Below are 21,239 nucleotides of genomic sequence, written 5' to 3'. Positions count from 1 at the left end.
TTCCTCCAGGTGCTTCGATTTCCCCCACAAGTTCAAACACATGCGCTGTAGGGGAATTGGGTAGGGTAAATTGTCCGTTGTGTATGAGTGTGAAGGAGTGTGTGTGGATGTTTCCTAGTGATGGGTTGCAGCTGGAAGGGCATCCACTGCGTAAAACATATGCTGAATAAGTTGACCGTTCATTCCGCTGTGGCGACCCCAGATTATTAATGGGACTAAGCCGGAAAAAAAAAATGAATGAATGAAGGAATGTTTTAAGGGAAGTCGATGCCTCATTTAGAGGAGCCGAGCTCCCCCGTAATTTGCACCCTGGCAGTAGGTCTACATGAAGGAGTAGGGTGAAGCTGAAGGCCTGGAGATCCAACTGCATGCTTTTAGACCTGATTCATTTTCTTTTTGGCTTAGTCCCTTTATTAATCAGGGGTTGCCACAGCGGAATGAACCGCCAACTTGTCCATCATATGTTTTACGCAGCGGATGCCTTTCCAGCTGCAACCCATCTCTGGGAAAAGTAACTGAACAATGTTTACAAATACAATTAATAAATGTACAATAGTATATTTCATATAATGTATTCAATCATAGCATAATTTTTATTAGTAGAAAAATAAAGTAACTTACAATTTATTAGCAGTTGAATTCAGATTAGGCAATCTTTCAAACAGCAGGTGGCACTGTGAAGGTCTGGAAGTGCAGGTCTGAACGTGCACTTGGGTCTCCGAGCCTGCAGCTTCATAATGTTGACATGAAGTACAAAAGTATGTACTGGCCTAACAGCAAATCATAAATTACTTATTAAAAATTAACCCTGCTTGGGTTTTAACCCAGGCTGGGAGATGACCAGCTAAAACCAGCTTGACCAGCCTAGCCAAGCTGGGAGTCCAGCCAAAACCAGCTATATCCAGCTTAAACCAGGCTGGTCAAGCTGGTTTTAGCTGGATTTGGCTGGTCATCTCCCAGCCTGACCAGCTAAGACCAGGCTGGAAATGGCTGGAAACCAGCCTGGAAGTGGCCAAAACCCCTCTAAAACCAGCCTGGTCGATCAGCTAAAACCAGCCAACCAGCCTAGGCTGGTTTAAGCTGGATTTTTCAGCAGGGTAATGAAATATGTTATGTTTAAAACGGATATAAAAAGAATATAGTTGCACTGGAAGGCTATTAATTTAACCTTCAACTTTATTCACTTGTTTGGAGCATCCGCTGAGTAAAACATGACAGAGTAGCTAGTTGGCGACCCTTGATAAATCAGCGACTAAGGAAAAATGAATGAATGTATTCGTGTAGTTGGGATAAAAACAAAGCTGGTATGTCACGTATCATCCACCAGGTGGCGCTCTTTCATTACTCTTAATCGTGAAACACCGGCCTAAAGAGAATCAGAACGTGCTGCCTACGCAATGGAAAAGTACCAGCGCTTGCCCTCCTTCAACTCTCCTCGCCTTGTATGGACGACAAAAGCAAACAAAAGCCTGTGAGTGCCACACGAAACTGGAGAAATCTCAGAAATGGGGAAATTAATTTCTGTGCAACTTTGTGACTTCTAGAGGAAGTGACCGAGGGGGAAAGTAGAAGGAAGTACTTTGCAATACTATGCACTGAAAGAGCTGGACTTTTTCCCTGATTTTTTATTTTTAAAGTGAATACATGTAGGCTACAAGACTATAAATAGCACCCTGCATGATCACAAACACATTTTTGGTGTTGTTGAATCGCTAGATCACGATATTACCATTTTATGTGCATTTATTATATTTTAAACATGTTTTGTACAATAAAAGTACCACATGGTGCATCAATTAGAGATGTTTGATGCTAAAATGCATTAGAGTTGATGAAAATGGACAGTAAATTAAAATACGTGCTTAACTGTTTATTTAATTTTTTTAAGTGACTAAAATGTAATGTTACAGGGGGACAATAGTCTTAAAATAAATTTTATTAATAAATGTAAGGCACAAAGATTCGGTAAGGTTCCATTTGTAAGCATATATAATTTTTTATATATTCCATCAGAAACCAGTTACAGGTGAATTGGGTAGGCTAAATTGTCCGTGGTGAATGAGTGTGTGTGGATGTTTCCCAGAGATATGGATTGCAGCTGGAAGGGCATCCGCTGCGTAAAAACCTGCTGTATAAGTTGGTGGTTCATTCCGCTGTGGCGACCCCTGATTAATAAAGGGACTAAGCCGAAAAGAAAGAAAGAAATAGTTGACCCAAAATGAACATTTACTGTTATTAAAGTACACATGAAGTCAAAACTAACCTTAATAATTTTGTTAGCTCACATTGCTAGTTTTCTGGTGAACAATTCATCTGTGCATGTCATTAGGAAAAAAAATGCTCTTATCTAAAATTGAAATATGAAAATGCACTTCCTGTTTGTTTTATGATTCAAAAATACACAAATCTAATTTGTAAGTTCAAAACACGATTCATAAAGACACACATCCAATTCGTGAATTTAAAACACAACTGTAAGTTCAAAACACGATTCAAACATACACAAATCCAATTCGTAAATTTAAAACACAATTTAAACATACACAAATCCAATTCGTAAATTCAGAACACGATTGAAAAATACACAAATCCAATTCTTAAATTCAAAATACGATTCAAAAATACACAAATCCAATCTGTAAGTACAAAACACGATTCAAACATACACAAATCCAATTCGTAAATTCAAAACATGATTCAAAAACACGCAAATCCAATTAGTAAATTCAAAACACGATTCAAAAACACGCAAATCCAATTCGTAAATTCAGAACATGATTTAAAAATACACAAATCCAATTCGTAAATTCAAAACACGATTCAAAAACACGCAAATCCAATTCGTAAATTTAAAACACGATTCAAAAACACGCAAATCCAATTCGTAAATTCAGAACATGATTTAAAAATACACAAATCCAATTCGTAAATTCAAAACACGATTTAAAAACACGCAAATCCAATTCGTAAATTTAAAACACGATTCAAAAACACGCAAATCCAATTCGTATATTCAGAACATAATTTAAAAATACACAAATACAATTTGTAAATTCAAAACACGATTCAAAAACACGCAAATCCATTTCGTAAATTTAAAACACGATTCAAAAACACGCAAATCTAATTCGTAAATTCAGAACATGATTTAAAAATACACAAATCCATTTCGTAAATTTAAAACACGATTTAAACATTCACAAATCCAATTCATAAATTTAAAACACGATTTAAACATACACAAATCCAATTCATAAATTCAGAACACGATTCAAAAACAAGCAAATCTAATTCGTAAATTCAAAACACGATTCAAAAATACACAAACCCAATTCGTAAATTCAGAACATGATTTAAAAATACACAAATCCATTTCGTAAATTTAAAACACGATTTAAACATTCACAAATCCAATTAGTAAATTTAAAACACGATTTAAACATACACAAGTTCAATTCGTAAATTCAAAACATGATTTAAACATACACAAATCCAATTCGTAAATTTAAAACACGATTTTAAACATACACAAATCCAATTCGTAAATTTTAAACACATTTTAAACATACACAAGTCCAATTCGTAAATTCAATACACGATTTAAACATACACAAATCTAATTCGTAAACTCAAAACACGATTCAAACATACACAAATACAATTCGTAAATTTAAAACAGGATTTAAACATACACAAATCCAATTCGTAAATTCAAAACACGATTTAAACATACACAAATCCAGTTCGTAAATTTAAAACATGATTTAAACATACACAAGTCCAATTCGGAAATTCAAAACACGATTTAAAAATACACAAATCCAATTCGTAAATTCAAAACACGATTCAAAAACACACAAACCCAATTCGTAAATTCAGAACACGATTCAAAAACAAGCAAATCTAATTTGTAAATTCAAAACATGATTCAAAAATACACAAACCCAATTCGTAAATTCAGAACATGATTTAAAAATACACAAATCCATTTCGCAAATTTAAAACACGATTTAAACATTCACAAATCCAATTCGTAAATTTAAAACATGATTTAAACATACACAAGTTCAATTCGTAAATTCAAAACACGATTTAAACATACACAAATCCAATTCGTAAATTTAAAACACGATTTAAACATACAAAAGTCCAATTTGTAAATTCAATACACGATTTAAACATACACAAATCTAATTCGTAAATTCAAAACATGATTTAAACACACACAAATCTAATTCGTAAATTCAAATTATGGTTTAAAAACACCCAAATCCAATTAATTTGGCGAAAAAAATATTTATTATTTTTACTTGCGACTTCACAAATTGTATTTTGTAAACATTAATTGTGCCTTGCATGTATAAATTGTATTTTGCAAATGTATTATTTTTGAGACGGATCTAGCTCCATAGAACCTGGCCTCCACACACACATGCAAAAAAAAACCTAAACAGTCAAAACTTCTGGTGGTTCTCATGAAGGACATATAACACCAACCCACACATTTGGCTCCAGCTGACACACACACACACATACACACATATTCTTTTGTCAAAGCAAAAGCACAATAGTGCATTGTATTTGAGAAATTTTTCACAAGAAGAGCACAAACAGTAGAACCCTCCAGGGATCCGGTCTGGTTACCGTCTTTATGTTGCTTTAAATATCACCTGACGTACATTAGCATTTTAGCTGAGATGACGCAGCGCTATGACATCAAACTGTCTGAGGGAATCACCACTAACCCAACATTTACAGTACTACAGTACATTAAAGATCACCACTGTACAATCAAACTGTCTGGAGACTGTAATGTCTGGACGTCTGATCTCAATCCACACAGCGTGAATCAGTCCAGATTTAGCAGATTTTCCTTGAAATCTTTACTGTAAGTCTTAGTGTATTATCATCAGGGAACTTGAACTAACAATGAACCCCTTTTTTGACAAACTAATAGTGATTCAAAGGGGGTTTTACATTTATTTTTGCTTTTAGAATTGCACCAGTACCTTTAGATGTTGAATAGTTATGAAGTTAACCCTTAAGTAAGTTCCTTTATTCACATTCTTTAGTAGTTTAAAATAACATGTAAGTCTATATCATTCTCAAAATCTGTCGTAAGGGTCCATTTTTGGAAATTGAAACTTATACATCATCTGAAAGCTGAATAGATAAGCTTTCGGTTCGCTAGATAGGAGAATATTTGGCAGAGATGCAACTATTTGAAATATTTTAATCAGAGGGTTCAAAAAGAAATTCAAAATATTGTTGTTAAAGCTGTCTTAGCATTACTATTCATTCATTTTGTGTTCCTTCAACTTAGTTAAGACAAAGCAGTATTTACAGTTTTTTGTGCACAAAAGTGTTCTTGGAGCCTCGCATGATTACAGTTGGATTCTAAGGGCCCACACTGTCTTAGGGCCATATAGAATATAAAAGATATAGACGTAGTATCCGTGACATCACCCATAGGTTTCTGAAGAGTGCAAATGAAGCTACAAGTAGGCGTGGCTAATAGTCACCATTTTATTTGTGCGTCATTGCACTGACCAGGTGACCAAATAATAGAGGAGGAGTGTCAGTGAAGGTAGACGCCTGCTATTATTGTGTTTAGACGGGCTTTTCTTTGGGAGAAACGCTTAATACTTTATTATCTGCGACTCGTTTGTGTTCTGACCACATGTGCTTGGTTGTATATTATATAGATAAAATGTTTAGACTTTTAAAAACACAGTTGTAATACATCAAGCCACTAAACATTGTTCTTATGACGTTTTTCTACAGAAGGAAAACACAAATTACTTCCAAACACTTCAGATATGTGTTAGGCCGTACTCACACTAGGTACCGTTGCCTCGAACCGGGCCAAAGCCCGCTTGCCCCCCTCACGTCTTCCCAGACGGCCCGCGCTCACACCACAAATGGGCCTCGGCACGCTTACGTCATCGCTGCTGCGCTATTCAGTGAGAAGCGCTCTCTCACTCAGCAGCACAGTGGAGATTTCTATTGTTATATCGTTTCAGTCGTTTGATATGCCGTCAAATATTTCGCCAAACAGTCCTTAGGGATGCGGTGACACGCAGTCAGACATTTCGCAGAACAGATCCGCCACTTTTGGCGCTCATAAACAATCATAAAGCTCTCGTGCTGCCGGAATGACGAGGTCTGCTGAAGGCGCGCAGCTGTCGTGCTGTGAGGAGTTCTCGTCTTTAATAAACTACGGCAGTTTGCGTTCACTGAACAGTAAGATTGAATAATAAATCCATATGAAACAGCCCCTTAAAACTCACGTCTCGCTTTCAGTTTTGGGCTTTGGCGCGTTTTGCACTTACACACAAAGCAAAAGTGAACCGCGCTCGGGCACACCTCTTTCAACCGGGTCAGGGCCGGCCAAGTGAACCGTGCTTGAGCCCGATTCATCGCACTCACACTTCTCAAACGATCCGGGAAACGGGCCTGGGCACGGTACGGATGGCATAGTGTGAGTAGTCCCTTAGTCAATGCAAGACTATTGATGAACTCCAGCATAACACTGTATGACAACGCTTCAGATGACTGTTCTAGAGCCTACAGCTAATCAATCTGTCACATTCTGGAGGGCATTACAGCTCTAAAGAACATTATAAATTATAAATGATCTTAAATAAAACAAATATATATAGAGAGATGGTATATAAGTATATATAAATTCACTTACCTGGGAAATGGAGGCCACTTGAATTGTTTGTGAGCACAATTAAGTGCACATAGCATCCCATATCGTCTGATGATTGTAGGAAATAAGTCAAAAAGGTGACTGACTGTGTAAAGAAACATAAAACAACACAAAAATACGATATATATATATGCCAAGCTGAGGTGTATATATGAATCAGCTGAGGTGATGTGACGCGACCAGCGAGACAAGTCAAGTGGCCACGCCCTTAATTATGCAGACTTAATAAAACTTAATATAAGGGAAACGGGGGAGTTATTAAAAAATCAACACAATCTCACGGCAATTCGTAACTTTTGGATTTAGTGGCTAATTCGTATGAATTCGTACAATTTAGTACGATTTGCTTATTACCCAATGATGGTTGGGGTTAGGGGTGGGGTTAGGTGCCTCGCCTCCTTTTTAAAATTGTACATTTTCATACGACTGAACTCGTACAAATTCGTACATATCAGCCACTAAACTGGCAAAACGTAAAATACTTACGTTTGCTCGTGAGATCAGGCTGAAAAAAGTTGTCATGAAGAGTAATATTAGGTATATGAACCAAAGCAATCCTTTGTACCAGTCTGTAAACATGTTTTTATTAGCTGTAAAATTGACCAATTTAGCAAAGCACTCAGTGAACGTCTGGACTTCCTGGAGCCAGCCCCCAAAGGCGAGTCGATGAATTGCAGTTTCAGATACTTCCATATTGGCTTCATGAGGGAGAGCGGGAGGTTGCTGCTTGCTTGGGGCCCCCAGAATTACTATTAGAGGGCCCAATTAAGCTACCCCTCAACCCCCACCCCCACACTGTGGTGCCCCTGCGGTCAATACAACGCTTGCATGTGTAACAGTTAAAAAGAATAACAGCAATAACTATTTATTGGGATAAATCACATAAAATTAGAAGTACATGATGGAAGGATGATTTGGTGCCCCTGGCGGTTAAAACTTTGCAGACACTTACTTTAGTTTGGCCTTGTCCAGCTACCGTAGTTCAGCAGAATGACGTGAGGATGAGTAAATAAAGTCAGCATGAACCGTTGGATGTAACCACTTTTTTTTTTTCGGATTGTGACGCAGTTCATAGAGAAACTGAATATTAAATAAGAAAACAGTGGTCGTGGCTTGTTTTTTTTCTACTGCGAGCTGATTGGATGTAGTAAAGTAGGCATTTTATTTAGAAAGATGGGGAAAAAGGTTTGGGGAGAGTTATTACAACCTAACAGACTCCTCCTCCTCACCATTTCTGTTGAAGGGGCGTGGTTAAGTATGTTAGCCTTGCCCAATATCTCAGACAGACCTAATCTGAGAATTTAACTGAAAACAAACAGGAAGTGCATTTTCAGATTTCAATTAAAGATTACAATAGCAAACCTTTTTTTTTTTAACAACATGCACAGATGAATTGTTCACAACAAAACTAGCAAATTGACCAAACAAGATCAATATGGTTGGTTTTGATTTCATGTGTACTTTAATTCTTTACAGAAATCTCAGAGCAGAAAATGAGAATCTGCTGAGTAAGTGGGCGATTCTTCAGTTCTGCTCTACTGAGCAACAGGGTCAACGAATTGCCTTCGTGTGAAGCGATGAAAGGGCCACACAAAACAAACTTCCTCCCACTGGTGATTCCTCCGCCGTTTCCGTCACATAAAAGAGTCGCTCTTGTGTCTCAGAGGTCAGTATAATCTACCACAAACAACGCAGAGTTACTCAGCCGCTCTCCCACATCCAGTGTGTTTTCCTGATGAGTAATCAGAGCTTTCCTTTCTGATGCAACACCGTGCCAAAAACACTCTCTAGTAAACACTACTACACTCATGACACGCGTTTGACCAGTAATTCAGGATTCAATATCCATTCAAGCTAAAGGTAGGAATGAATTACAATTGAAAATGTTGTTGTTTATTGCAATAACAACAGGCAATTACAATGAAAATACAACAGATAAAAGTACAATACAGAAATGACTCTTTTTGGAACAAGAGAGACATGACAGTTTTTAAGTATGGTATAGCAGAAAGAAAGAAAGAAAGAAAGAAAGAAAGAAAGAGAAAGAAAGAAAAAAGAAACAAAGAAAAAGAAAGAAAGAAAAAGAAAGAAAGAAAGAAAGAAAGAAAGAAAGAAAGAAAGAAAGAAAGAAAGAAAGAAAGAAAGAAAGAAAGAAAGAAATACAACCCCAAATTTAGAAAAACTTGGGACAGTGTGGAAAATGCAAATAAAAATGAAAGTAGGGATTTCTAAATTTACTTTGACCTGTATTTCATTGCAAACAATAAGAACAAACATTATTTAATTTAATGTGTTCCTCTTGATTAGATTTTTTCCGAAATAAACATTTATTTTAAAAAAAAAGTTGGAACAGTAAAGCATTTACCACATTGATTTGTTGCTATTTTTTCACAACTCTTAAAAGACGTTTAGGGACTGAAGACACCAAGTGATGAAGTGTTTCAGGTGTCATTTTGTCCCATTCTTCCTGCAAACAAGTCTTAAAGTTGGCAAAAGTATGGGGTTTTCGTTGTAGCATTTTGTGCTTCAAAATGCGCCCCACATTCTCTATTGGAAAGAGGTCAGGACGGCAGGCAGGCCAGTCAAGTACATGTCCTCTTCCTCCACAGCCAGGTTTTTGCAGTGTGAGCAGAATGTGGTTTTGCATTGTCTTGCTGAAAAATGCATGGGTATCCCTGGAAAAGAAGGCAGCATATTGTGCTCCAAAATCTCTATGTACTTTTCAGCATTAATGGTGCCATCACAGAAGTGCAGGCTACCTTTGCCAAGGGCACTGACACAACCTCATACATGACAGACCCTGACTTTTGGACTTGTTGCTGTTAACAATCTTGATGATCCTTTTCTTCGTTGCTTCAGAGCAAACAACGTCCATTTCTCCCCCCCCAAAAAAACCTGAAATACTGATTCATCTGACCACAGTACAAGTTTACACTGTGTGATAGTTCCTCCCAGATGCCTCCGACCCCAGAGAAGTTGACAGCGCTTCAGGACACTGTTAACATTGGGCTTCCTTTTGGCACTATATTTATTTGCATTTTTCATACTATTCCAACTTTTTCTGATTTGGGGTTGTAAAATTTTAAAAGAAAAGCGAGGGCACATGAAAAAAACAAACGAATGCAGAATATTTAATAAAGCACATTACGAAGTTTTAACTACTTTCTTGTTATGAGATTCTGAAATGGTATTTTGAAGCTATATTAAGTTTAAGTTAAGATACTAAATTTGGTTTATGTTTAGCATATTTACACTTCTGTATAAAAAAAACTTTACAGTAAATCAGTGTTTCTCATCCATGATCCTGGAGTACCACTAACAACACGTTTTGGATGTCTCCTTTGTCTTTCAGTCTCAGCTAATGAGCTGATGATCTGAATCAGGTGTGACATTTGTGCTGCCCATTACATTACAAACCACAGGAGAGGGCAATTTCTTCAGCAGGATAGCGCTCAGCCTCAACATCAAAGTTAGCTAAGAAGGTCAAAGTGCTCCAGGATTGGTCAACCCAATCACCAGACATGAACATTATTGAGCATGTCTGGGGTAAGATGGAGGCATTGAAGATAAATCCAAAGAATCTTGATGAACTCTGGCAGTCCTCCTAGAACGCTTTCTTTGCCATTCCACATGACTATTAATATGTGATTTGAGTCATTGCAGAGATGTATGGATGCAGTCATCCAAGCTCATGGGAGTCAGACACAATATTCATTCTTTTTCCACTGCACCATGGCTTTATATTCTATACTGGATATTATTTCTGTTAAGTGACAAGACTTTTGTCTAAGCAAAGTCAGACCTTACCGTCCTAATGAAATCAATTAAAAATCAACTAATGGTCATATTTTATTGTGGTAAAATAAGCGTAATCTAGAGGCCTTTGCCTTTCATATAAGACACCTCTGATACCAAATGGTGAACTAGAAGTCAAGTTATTTGTTCCTAAAACTTGAATTGGCGACGAGACTTTTGTCAGGTAGTGTAGATTCAACAGGAAATTGTATAACAGTGTATATAAGGTGATAATGATTAATATGAATAATATCTTATATTGTCATCCAAAGATGAGTGAAAGTGTAATATGTTTAAAGGCACACTGTGAAAACATACTGCTATATACATTTCTAGAGAGCGCCAAATATGTCCCAGGAGCAAAATTTTTTGCAGTTATTATTTTTGCAAATCTGCACTTGTGCGCTTTTTGGGATCTCATATTTCTCTCAAGCGTGCCATTCGCACCTGCTGTTCTTATGTAAACGACTGACTGACTTATCGACTGATTTCCCACCCTTTCTTCTTTACTGAACCCAACCAACAGTTTTAAAAAGCAATCCAGAAAACGAAAAGCCCTCGTGGAAGCCCAATTTTTACCACATTCTTATCCTGTTATTTACTTATTTTTATTTTTTGGTTTCTGTTTTTGTCTTACTTGATTTCTGGAATTGTTCTTCACCTGACTTGAACCCCGTTGTTGTGGTTAACTCTGCTCTGCATCTCAAATCCGCCGAAATACATGGTAAGACACTGGTCAAACTGGTTACAGCGAAAAAGCCGTCCATACCAAGGTAAGCGGTGAGCTGATAAGCACGAAAAGGAACGGCGTCAAACCACACTCTAGAGGTCATTTTAAAGACAAGAGGCAGCCATACGTACTTCTGGATACATAATTTGCGATCTTCAGAAATGTACATAGGGCTACATTTTCAGAATGAGACTATGTTGGTAAATAATATCCGTAGTAAATATCCGTAGAAGTTTTAACTGCTTTCTAGTCATAAGACCAGCAGTTTTAGATATCTTGTAGTTCAAGATTTTATTTAATATTTTCATGCATTTATCTATGCAAAATAAGCTTCAATTATAAGCATAAATAAATGGGGAAAATAATATCATATGCTAATATATTACTATATACTATATAAATATGGCTTATTTAAATATTTAGACTGAATGTTACTGTATGACTGTATTGTTGTTTGTTAATTATTAATAAATAATATAATTATTGTCTTTCCAGGTTAAATTACACAGTGTGGTGCACATATTTTATGACATAATTAGCAGTCATTCTGACACTTTTTAATGCTCTCAAAAACAGAAACTGACTGTTCACTCAAGATTGTGACGCAGTCTGTCATTCAGTTTTGTGTACAAACAGACATTGTGATGACGAACTTTGTGACAAACGTTGTCCCTCAGGTGTAATTTTAAGGACGTGAACTTTCATGGTAAAACTCCCTCATTTGTTTCTGTCTGAACACTTGGATGTGGAAAACCTACTGTCCATTATATCGTTAGGAAAATTGTTCCTCCGGCAAAATTACCCTAATTGAATAATCGGTGAATTAGACTGCAAATAATGCAAAATAAAACCGCTTTCTGTTTCCACCCACAAAGCAGTTATGTAAATGTCATTTAGATCATTTGTGAATAATGTAGATTCTGCCAGTGGCGTGGAGATGGGTCAAGGATCACAACAGGTCAAGTGTGTGGCTTTTTCCTGCATTTATTCATACATTCATTACATTTTTTTATATATATATATATATTCTGTATATATTCATGTATACAAGCTGGATTCAATTAAGTACAAATGCATTTGTATGGTTCTTTTTTATGATATTTATTGTTTCAAAGCAGCTTTAGAAAAGGTTATTGCATTACAATTAAAATCAGAAACAGTTCATGTGTTGTGTTTAGGTGGACACTGCAACAATGAAACGTATACAGTTGGGAAAATATTGAACATGTCACCATTTTTCTCAGAAAACATTTTTGTAAAGGTGCTGTTGACTTGAAATTTTCACTGGATGTTGATAGCAACCAAACAAATCCATACATGACCCCCCCCCCCCCCCCAAAAAAAAATTTATTAGTTTACTAATGAAGTTCTTTGTAATAAAATAATATGACAAAGGAGAAAAGTATTGAACACATGAAGAAAGGGAGGCGTAGAAAGGCAGCGAAAGCCCAGACAGCAGATGAAATCTCTCAGTTGTTCTTCAGCAATCCTCTGTCCTTCCTCATTGTAAATGAAAATCAACTGCTTCAGTCCAACATTTACATTTGCAGGATGATGAAGATGAAACCAGGGTGGACATTTCAGCAAGACAAAGATCCAAAACACAGTCAAGGAAACTCTCAAATGCTTTCAGAGAAAGAAAGACAGGCTGTAGAATTTAAATTCTGACCCTACCCCTTCTGCTGAATGTCGAGCAGAAATCGAGACTCATCAGAGCAGGCAACGTTTTTTCAATCTTCTATTGTCCAGTTTTGGTGAGCCTGTGTGAACTGTAGCCTCAGTTTCATGTTTTTAGCTTACAGGAGTGGCACCTGGTGGGGTCTGCTGCTGCTGTAGTCCATCTGCCTCAGGGTTTGATCTGTTGTGTACAAAATGGGTCTAGAAAGTCTACAAAAGTGGGACCTTATATTCATAGAATTTTAGAATTATAAAAATATATTTACTCACAGAATTTTAGAATCACCTTAGAGTCATATAATTAGACTTTTAGAATCAGAATTTTACAAACTTTTATTCATAGTATCTTGGAAATAACGGGATCTTAGATTCATAGAATCAAACAACTGTAGACTCACACAATCAAAAACATTAGAATCAAAAAATAAAATCTCAGAATCTTAATCTATTCAATGTTAGTATCACAGAATCTTATAATCATGGATTCTTACAATCACTGAATTTTTGAGAGTCCTGGAATCATTAGCCCCTTTCACACAGTGATACTGGTAAATATCGGAGAGAGGTCTGGATGCAGACCTGGTGTAGTGCAATCTGAGCTGCATCCAATGCTTTTTAATGGGCTCACCTAACCCCACACCTAACCCTACCTCACACAGTGACGTCACTCACTCCATTGAGTGCATGGTGTCTGACATTGCATCGCTAAGTGATGCAATTTCAACTTGCATCCTAAAGGCTGCATCCAGATACTATTGAAATATCCTGAATATTGCGGAACGACTTTACCTGTAAATTCAAAAAAGACCATTCACACATCCGTTCCAAAATAGCGGTAAATTCTGACATCGGTAACCAGAAATAAGAAAAACATCCCCTCTAAACTGCTGCACATGTATTTGTAAACATAGAAGGGGTCAGGCTTTTGTTGATGATTTCACTTTTATCTAAAGCTTTAGCAGTCATGCAGCTGCTTTATCCCAGAGATATCCAATGGCAGAAGTGCGAACCCGTTTACACTTTTAATTACATTACAAATTCTGTGGATGGATCAGTCTTGTGAACAACTTTGATAAAAACATGGAGGAACATATTTACATGTCGAGATGTATATAATATGCACTGACTGGAGCACTGCTTTACTTCACGTGCTCATGCGTCAAGCAACTGAAGCAAGGTAAACAAACAGCGATTTATCAAAAGCATTTTATAGATTTTTTTTTACAGTTGACATTAAGACGGAACATGGAAACATTTTCTGACTAACATCTAGCAGCTAAATGTGTCTGGAAAAATATTCTAAAGCTTTTATTTTCATTAAAAAAAGCATCTGAATATTTTGATTGGCTTGAGTAGACATCTCACGTCTGAGCTTTCTAGACATGAACGCGTTCTTTCCGGCAATTTCACTTCACACAGCGCAGCATTTGCAAATGGGCTATATGCACAGCTAGAGTTTTAAAGCCAACGATAAACATCCGGTGAAAGCTTAATGTGACTATTTCCAATTTCACAAGGTTGTTTTTTACAGCATCGATGCTGTTATTACAATACATGCAGTTAAATAGACTTAAGCTTTCATTCAGTTGTTCAACCACGAGATGAAAGACTGTCAGTAGCAACAGGCTAGCACAGAAATTCCATTGAAAATACTGGGGTAACATAAACTGTCATATTTTAAAGACATGGCGGGGGGAAATGGAATTTAATGCAGTGTGATTGTCCAATCTGAGACCCACTTTAAAAAAAATCTGAGGTACTGGAAATAAACCGTAAAATAACAGCCGTTAAAGGACAGAAATTTGCTGTAAAATAACAGATATTAAACTACAGAAATGTCCTTAAATTAAAATCGCTGGACAATTTCTGTAATTCAACCTCAGATATTTTACAGTAAATTTCTGTAATTTAACGGCCGTTATTTAACTTTTTTTTCCCAGCACCCCAGCTGCCGGAATAACATGTAAAATTACAGATTTATTTTTACAGTGCACTTTAAATCGTATCTCTATTAGACAGTGAAGATCGCTGATTTTGTAAGAAATCAGAACTTAAACGTGAAAATTTTGTAATGGAAAGACAGTGCACCAGAAGCTCTTGAGCTGCCTGACTATAAATTAAAAGTCTGTGTGCATATAGCCCATTATGGGTAATGGTACAACTTTTCTTTCTGGAAAATTTACCAGTATTTTCGAAAAGAACCTGTTCACACAAACAGACCTTTCCAGAAAAATGCCAGTAATTTTCCGGAAAGAAAGGTCTGTGTGTGTGAAAGGAGCTATAATCTTTGATTCATATAATATGACCATCAAAGAATCTTAGAATCATAAAATAACATACTTTTTAAATAATAATAAAATCACAGAATCTAAGAACCTTGAAATTGTAATCTTTACATTCCACAAAAGGCTCTTTATTTAAAAAAATAATCCTAGCAAAAATGGTTGTCCTATAGCAGGGGTGTCCAAACTCTGTTCTGGGGTACCCCATAGTATACCTAGAAAGAGCTTGATTAACTGGTTCAGGTGTGTTTAATTGGGGTTGGAATTAAAATATGCAGGACACCGGCCCTCCAGGACTGAGTTTGGCAGCCTGATCTAACGAGGAAAGTATTTTACGTTTTGTCAGTTTAGTGGTTGATTCAGTCGTACAAAAATGTACAATTTTAAAAAGGAGGCGTGGCACCCAACCCCACCCCTAACCCCAACCATCACTGGGGGATGAGCAAATCGTACTAAATTGTATGAATTAAATCATACGAATTCAATTAGCCACTAAACCAAAAAGTTACGAATTGCCAGGAGATTGTGTTGATTTTGCGTTGATTTTTGTCCTATAGCATCACTGAGGAGAAACAAAAACGCTTTTCAAATCTTTGCTTTTAACAGTTTAGAGCACTAACTTAAATATTTCCATAATCTTATCCAAACTGTGCATATCATGATTTATTCTATTCCAGTTTACTGTCTGAAAATAGCTTTAGAACCCAGACCAGCATTTATTATAAGAAAAATACAGATTGTGCACGTACAGACTTTTCCATCTGCACGTGACACCGCAGTTGTACAGAGACCCTGATGTTGCTGTATTTTTATTCCACATCATTGCATAAGGAAAGGCAAACATGAAAAAACAGACATGATGCGACGGTGGAATGAGGAGGCGGAGCTTAAACCCACAGATGATGGACTGATTGAAGCCCTATTGGACAGGTAGCAGACAGGTGGACACCAGCAGTCAATCGCATATCAGATATCCACATCAAAACGACCATATTCAAGGAAAACACCAACACTCTAGAAGAATCCAGCAAGTTGACATCACGTCTGATTTTGAAGGTAATAACCCGTGTTTTCTTTCTCATCTGCTTGTTTTTTGGTCTGATCTTCTTGATTGTTGATGTCTCGTGTTTCTCTTTATCTCACTAACTTATGCATGCAAGATAAAGGGCCGTATTTCACTGGTATACAATCAGGCATCTGACTTTGATGTTAAAATAAGAAGCAAAAACATGTTTTGTCTGTATTTTAAGATCGTGTCTCTATATGCAGTTTTATACTACTGTTTCTGTGTAGCACAAGCACATTTGCATGGTGAGGTTTGCATAACTGACCTCAGAGCTGTATGCAAACAAACATCATTCTCAGCAGTATCTCTATAGATAAGACACAGTGATGCTTTCATATATATATATATATATATATATATATATATATATATATATATATATATATATATATATATATATATATATATATATACTTTCCGGATGCATATATATATATATATATATATATATATATATATATATATATATATATATATATATATGCATCCAGAATGTATATCGCTTCACTATTTTTTTTTCCTTTTTTTGATGTTTAAGCCTTATTCCAAAATGTATTAAATTCAATTTTTTTCCTCAAAATTTTACACACTATTCCTCATAATGACAATGTAAAAAAGAGTTTTTGAAATTGTTGCAAATTTATAAAAAATAAAAAAGCTGGAAAATCACATGTACATCAGTATTCACAGCCTTTGCTTAATACATTGTTGATGCACCTTTTGCAGCGATTACAGCCTCAAGCCTTTTTGAATATGATGCCACAAGCTTGGCACACCTGTCTTCAGGAATTTTTGCCCATTCCTCTTTGCAGTACCTCTCAAGCTCTATCAGGTTGGATGGGAAGCGACACTGTACAGCCATTTTCAGATCTCTCCAGAGATGTTCAATAATATTTGGGTCTGGGCTCTGGCTGGGCCACTCAAGGACATTCACAAAGTTCTTGTGAAGCCACTCCATTGATATTTTGGTGGTGTGCTTAGGGTCATTGTTCTGCTGGAAGATGAACCATCGCCCCAGTCTGAGGTCAGGAGCACTCTGAAGCAGGTTTTCATTCTGGATGTCTCTGTACATTGCTGCATTCATCTTTCCCTCTATCCTGACTAGTCTTCCAGTTCCTGCTGCTGAAAAACATCCTCACAGCATGATGCTGCCACCACCATGCTTCACTGTAGAGATGGTATTAGCCAAGCAGATGGTATCTGCTTTCTCAAAACGTAACGCCTGGCATTCACTCCAAAGAGTTCAATTTTAGTCTCATGGGACCAGAGAATTTAGTTTCTTATGGTCTGAGAGTCCTTCAGATGCCTTTTGACATATTCCAGGCGGGGAGTGGCTTCCGTCTGCCCACTTAACCATACAGGCCTGATTGGTGGATTGCTGCACAGATGGTTGTCCTTCTGTAAAGTTCTTCACCCTTCACAGAAGAACGCTGCAGCTCAGACAGAGTGACCATCAGGTTATTGATCACCTCCCTGACTAAAGCCCTTCTCCCCGATCACTCAGATTAGATGGCTGGCCATAAAACCATGAACTACTTCCTCTCTGTCTAATTCTTGCAATATTTTTGAGATGGTGGTATTTGGATTTAGTTGCTGCTTTGACATGACTATTGAAGCTCAGATCTGACTCCAGAATCACATCAAGATTCTTGACCTTTTTGTTGTTGTTGTTGTTTGACCTTTAGAGCCAAGATACACATTCACATTGAGAACCTCATCTTTGTTCTCAAACGCAATGACTTCAGTTTTCTCTTTGTTTAACTGAAGAGAGTTTTGGCACATCCAGCTGTTATACATCTGCTTCTGGTTTGTGCATTGTAATGTTGTAATGCAATACCCCCAGCGTACAGTCAGTTATGCAAAGTCATAAACTCATCACCTCTTTTATTTCTCTGCCAAAGCATGTTGAAAACGAGGAAGTAAGTTCAAGATGATGAGCGTATAGGAAAATATATATCAGTGCGCTGTGTTGAAAACATTAGTAGGAAGTGTGTGTGGACTTCAGCACGTATGCGTCTTGAGCAATTGGAAACTCGATTATTAAATATTCTGATGAAAATTTGCTCATGTAAAAGATGCCACCTTGATGACGCTGTTGTTAGGTGATTTTAAGAGCATTGCTCAAAAGGTTTTAAAGTTTCAAAAAAGTATTTGAACACACCCACATGAAAAAAATACTATAGTATTTTATGAGGAGCCGTGCTATAGTTCAGTACTTGAGTTCATTTGTTTTGGGAATTTGATAGTAATTCAACAACTATAGTAGTATTTCCAAATATACTTTTCTACAGCTACAATTTGTACAATTAAAATTCTTGCTGCCTCATTTTTTTAGTTGAATCAACTTAACTCTTCTAGTTCTCTCTACTTACATCAGTCAAACTGAAAGAAATTAGGTTTTAAACTTTTTATAGCCTAAAAAACTTGAAACCTGATTTACTTAAAGTGCCATGAAACCCCCTCGTTTCTGCAGGGTTTTCACACCTCTGCTTTGGAAAAAGTCAGAAAAGTGGGCGTGTCCAGCTCTGTTTAGGGGGGAGTGTTGGAGGAACTAAAGTGGGATGGTGTGGGAGTGTCTTTTTGGGCACGCGCGAGTTTCAGAGTCAAAACACACACACACAGGAGAAAGTGACGGTGTTTATGTGGACATCTGTGGTAGAATTATTTGCCAAATTATTAAATGGTGGATTTTAACTGCTGTTTGGCTCTTTCATTTAGGGAATTAATTCATGCACCTCGCGAAAAACGAGGAACTGCTCTAAGCGTGTATTTTTCATGCAATGTTTGTTACCGCACGGCGAATGAGAGAAAAAACCTTATGCATTTTCCGGAAACTTAGATGCACACAGCAGGTAGTGTCAGAAAGCCGCGTGTGTTATTCCGGTCACAAAATGCGGTGAAAATCCTACACGAGGTTAAAGTTTGGTTGTGGTGCTAACATGTTTAAACTCAGTGCAATAGTTAACTTAGTTCGATACGAACAAACTGAATAAACAAAGAGCGCTGGTCGCTCACTTACCAAATCTGTAGAGACAGGACAATCACCAGCAACTAGAGCCGCGTCTTTATGAAGAGAAGACTACAAGCGAATCCAGATCTCAGCATTTGCAGATGAGAACAGCTCTCAGGTAAACAATGTTCCTCCTTAGACACGTAAGTTATTGTTGTTGAGCGTCGCGTACACTGTTAATCCACACGTGAGACTGAGCTCTCACAGAGAGAAAATGAAAAAACTTAACTGTAGCAAACTATAAAAGCAACACTTCACGCTTGTTTTGCCAGCACAACGTGGCGTCTCTGTCGTCTAAACACTATGACACTAATGAATATTAATGAAGTTGCACAATAGAGCGCGCTGATTGGTGTGAACCAAGCCTTACTCATGCATAAATGCAGCACACTGTAAGACGTTATAAGACACACTCTGGCACAGACGCCCAGTCTGCACGCTGGAATACAACGCTATTATGTCATGACCGTGACGCAGCTTCAAAAATTAGTTTCAAACCGGAAGTACGAATTTGCTTAAAATAACGCAAAAACAACCAATTTACACTTTTTAGTGAAATATAGGTGTCCTAATAGTGTTTTTAGCAGTGTGGGACACATATACGACTGTCAACAGCTCAAAAAATGTGTTTTGGTGTTTCGTGATCCTTTAAAAAAACGAGGTAAATCAACATACATATGTTTGTTTTCTTTATTTTTTTTTCAGTGTACTCAAATACAGTTTACTTAAACTAAGTTATACTACAGTATTTACAATTTATCATTTAACTATATTTAGTACATTATGCTGTAGCATTCAACAAGGTGTTAAAAATGTTATAATATATACAGTATAATACACTTACTATAATGTTAAAAACACTGTAGTATTTTTAATACAGCTTTTCAGAGTGTACTGCATTTGATAGTGTGCCCTGATCTGTTTTATTTTAATGATTAATTAATTCATTCATTCATTTTCAACTGCTAATCCGTGGCCTGGTCGCGGGGGCAGCAGTATAGGAGAGAACCTCAGACTTCCCTCTCCCCAGACATTTCCTCCAGCTCCTCCAGGGGGATCCAGAGGCATTGCCAGGCCTGCTGAGAGACCTAGCCCCTCCAGCGTGTCCTGGGTCTTCCACATCGAGAGAAGTCAGCTGAGGTGGCTCAGGCATTTGTTTCAGATGCCTCCTGGACGCCTAACTAGGGAGGTGTTCCAGGCATGTCCCACCAGGAGGAGGCCTTGGGAAAGACCCAGGATACGCTGGAGGAACTACATCTCTCAGCTAGTTCCCCCCAGAGGAGCTGGAGGAAGTGTCTGGGGAGAGGAAAGTCTGGGGTTCTTTCCCAAGACCGCTGCCCCCGCGACCCGGCCACGAATAAGCAGACCAAAATAAGATGAGATGAGGTTAATATGTGCAGTAAATAATTTATGATTATTTTTAAATTTAGTTAATTATGTAGTTTTAATTTTTTAAAGACATATCAGGACAAACAATGTGCTTTGCATAGATAATAAAATGTAATTTTGTGAGTAAAACATGATGATGTTTGCTTGTTTTTTTTATCCTATCGTTCAATAGGATGTGTGTTTATATATATTTGCTTTTTGATTCTTTTGCTTTTGTCAGTTGTAATGCTCTGTAAAATACCTGAAAGAATTTGGCGTAATGATACAGCCACTTGCATGCCTTACAATGTTTGAAAGCAAGTCAGAATCAAGCATTCAGCTGCCCTGAAATAGGGAGCACATATAGCCTGTTTCAGAAAAAATGTGTTTTAATGGGAACATAATGTTATATCATCACTTTCTTAATGTACTTGTAAGAGCAAATCCATTTATAAGCCTCTATTTGAACTTTAAAAATGTAATTAGGCCTGAGGTTTGTGCTCTACATCCACCCTCTACACACACACACACTCAGTCTTAATTATCTCTAATTATCACTCATTGGCCAGGATACAGTGAACATAAAAAAACAAGAG

At 37.1% G+C, this 21,239-nt stretch overlaps 1 protein-coding gene across 4 annotated transcripts in view; it reads left to right on the top strand.

Annotated features, from left to right (window-relative positions):
- The first annotated feature begins 1,378 nt into the window (after window positions 1-1,378).
- Window positions 1,379-21,239, top strand: part of tor4ab (torsin family 4, member Ab) — a 35,806-nt gene continuing 15,945 nt past the window's right edge. The window contains exons 1-3 of one of the 4 annotated variants that reach the window (XM_073949640.1): window positions 1,379-1,471; window positions 8,192-8,381; window positions 16,031-16,255. The gene's annotated coding sequence lies outside the window, so the exon portion shown is untranslated. 4 annotated transcript variants of the gene reach the window in all.

Source organism: Danio rerio, chromosome 5 (genome assembly GCF_049306965.1).
Source record: "Danio rerio strain Tuebingen ecotype United States chromosome 5, GRCz12tu, whole genome shotgun sequence".
Classification (NCBI taxonomy): Eukaryota; Metazoa; Chordata; class Actinopteri; order Cypriniformes; family Danionidae; genus Danio; species Danio rerio.
The sequence above is the reverse complement of the archived record's forward strand: the minus strand, read 5'-3'. Positions and strand labels throughout refer to the sequence as shown.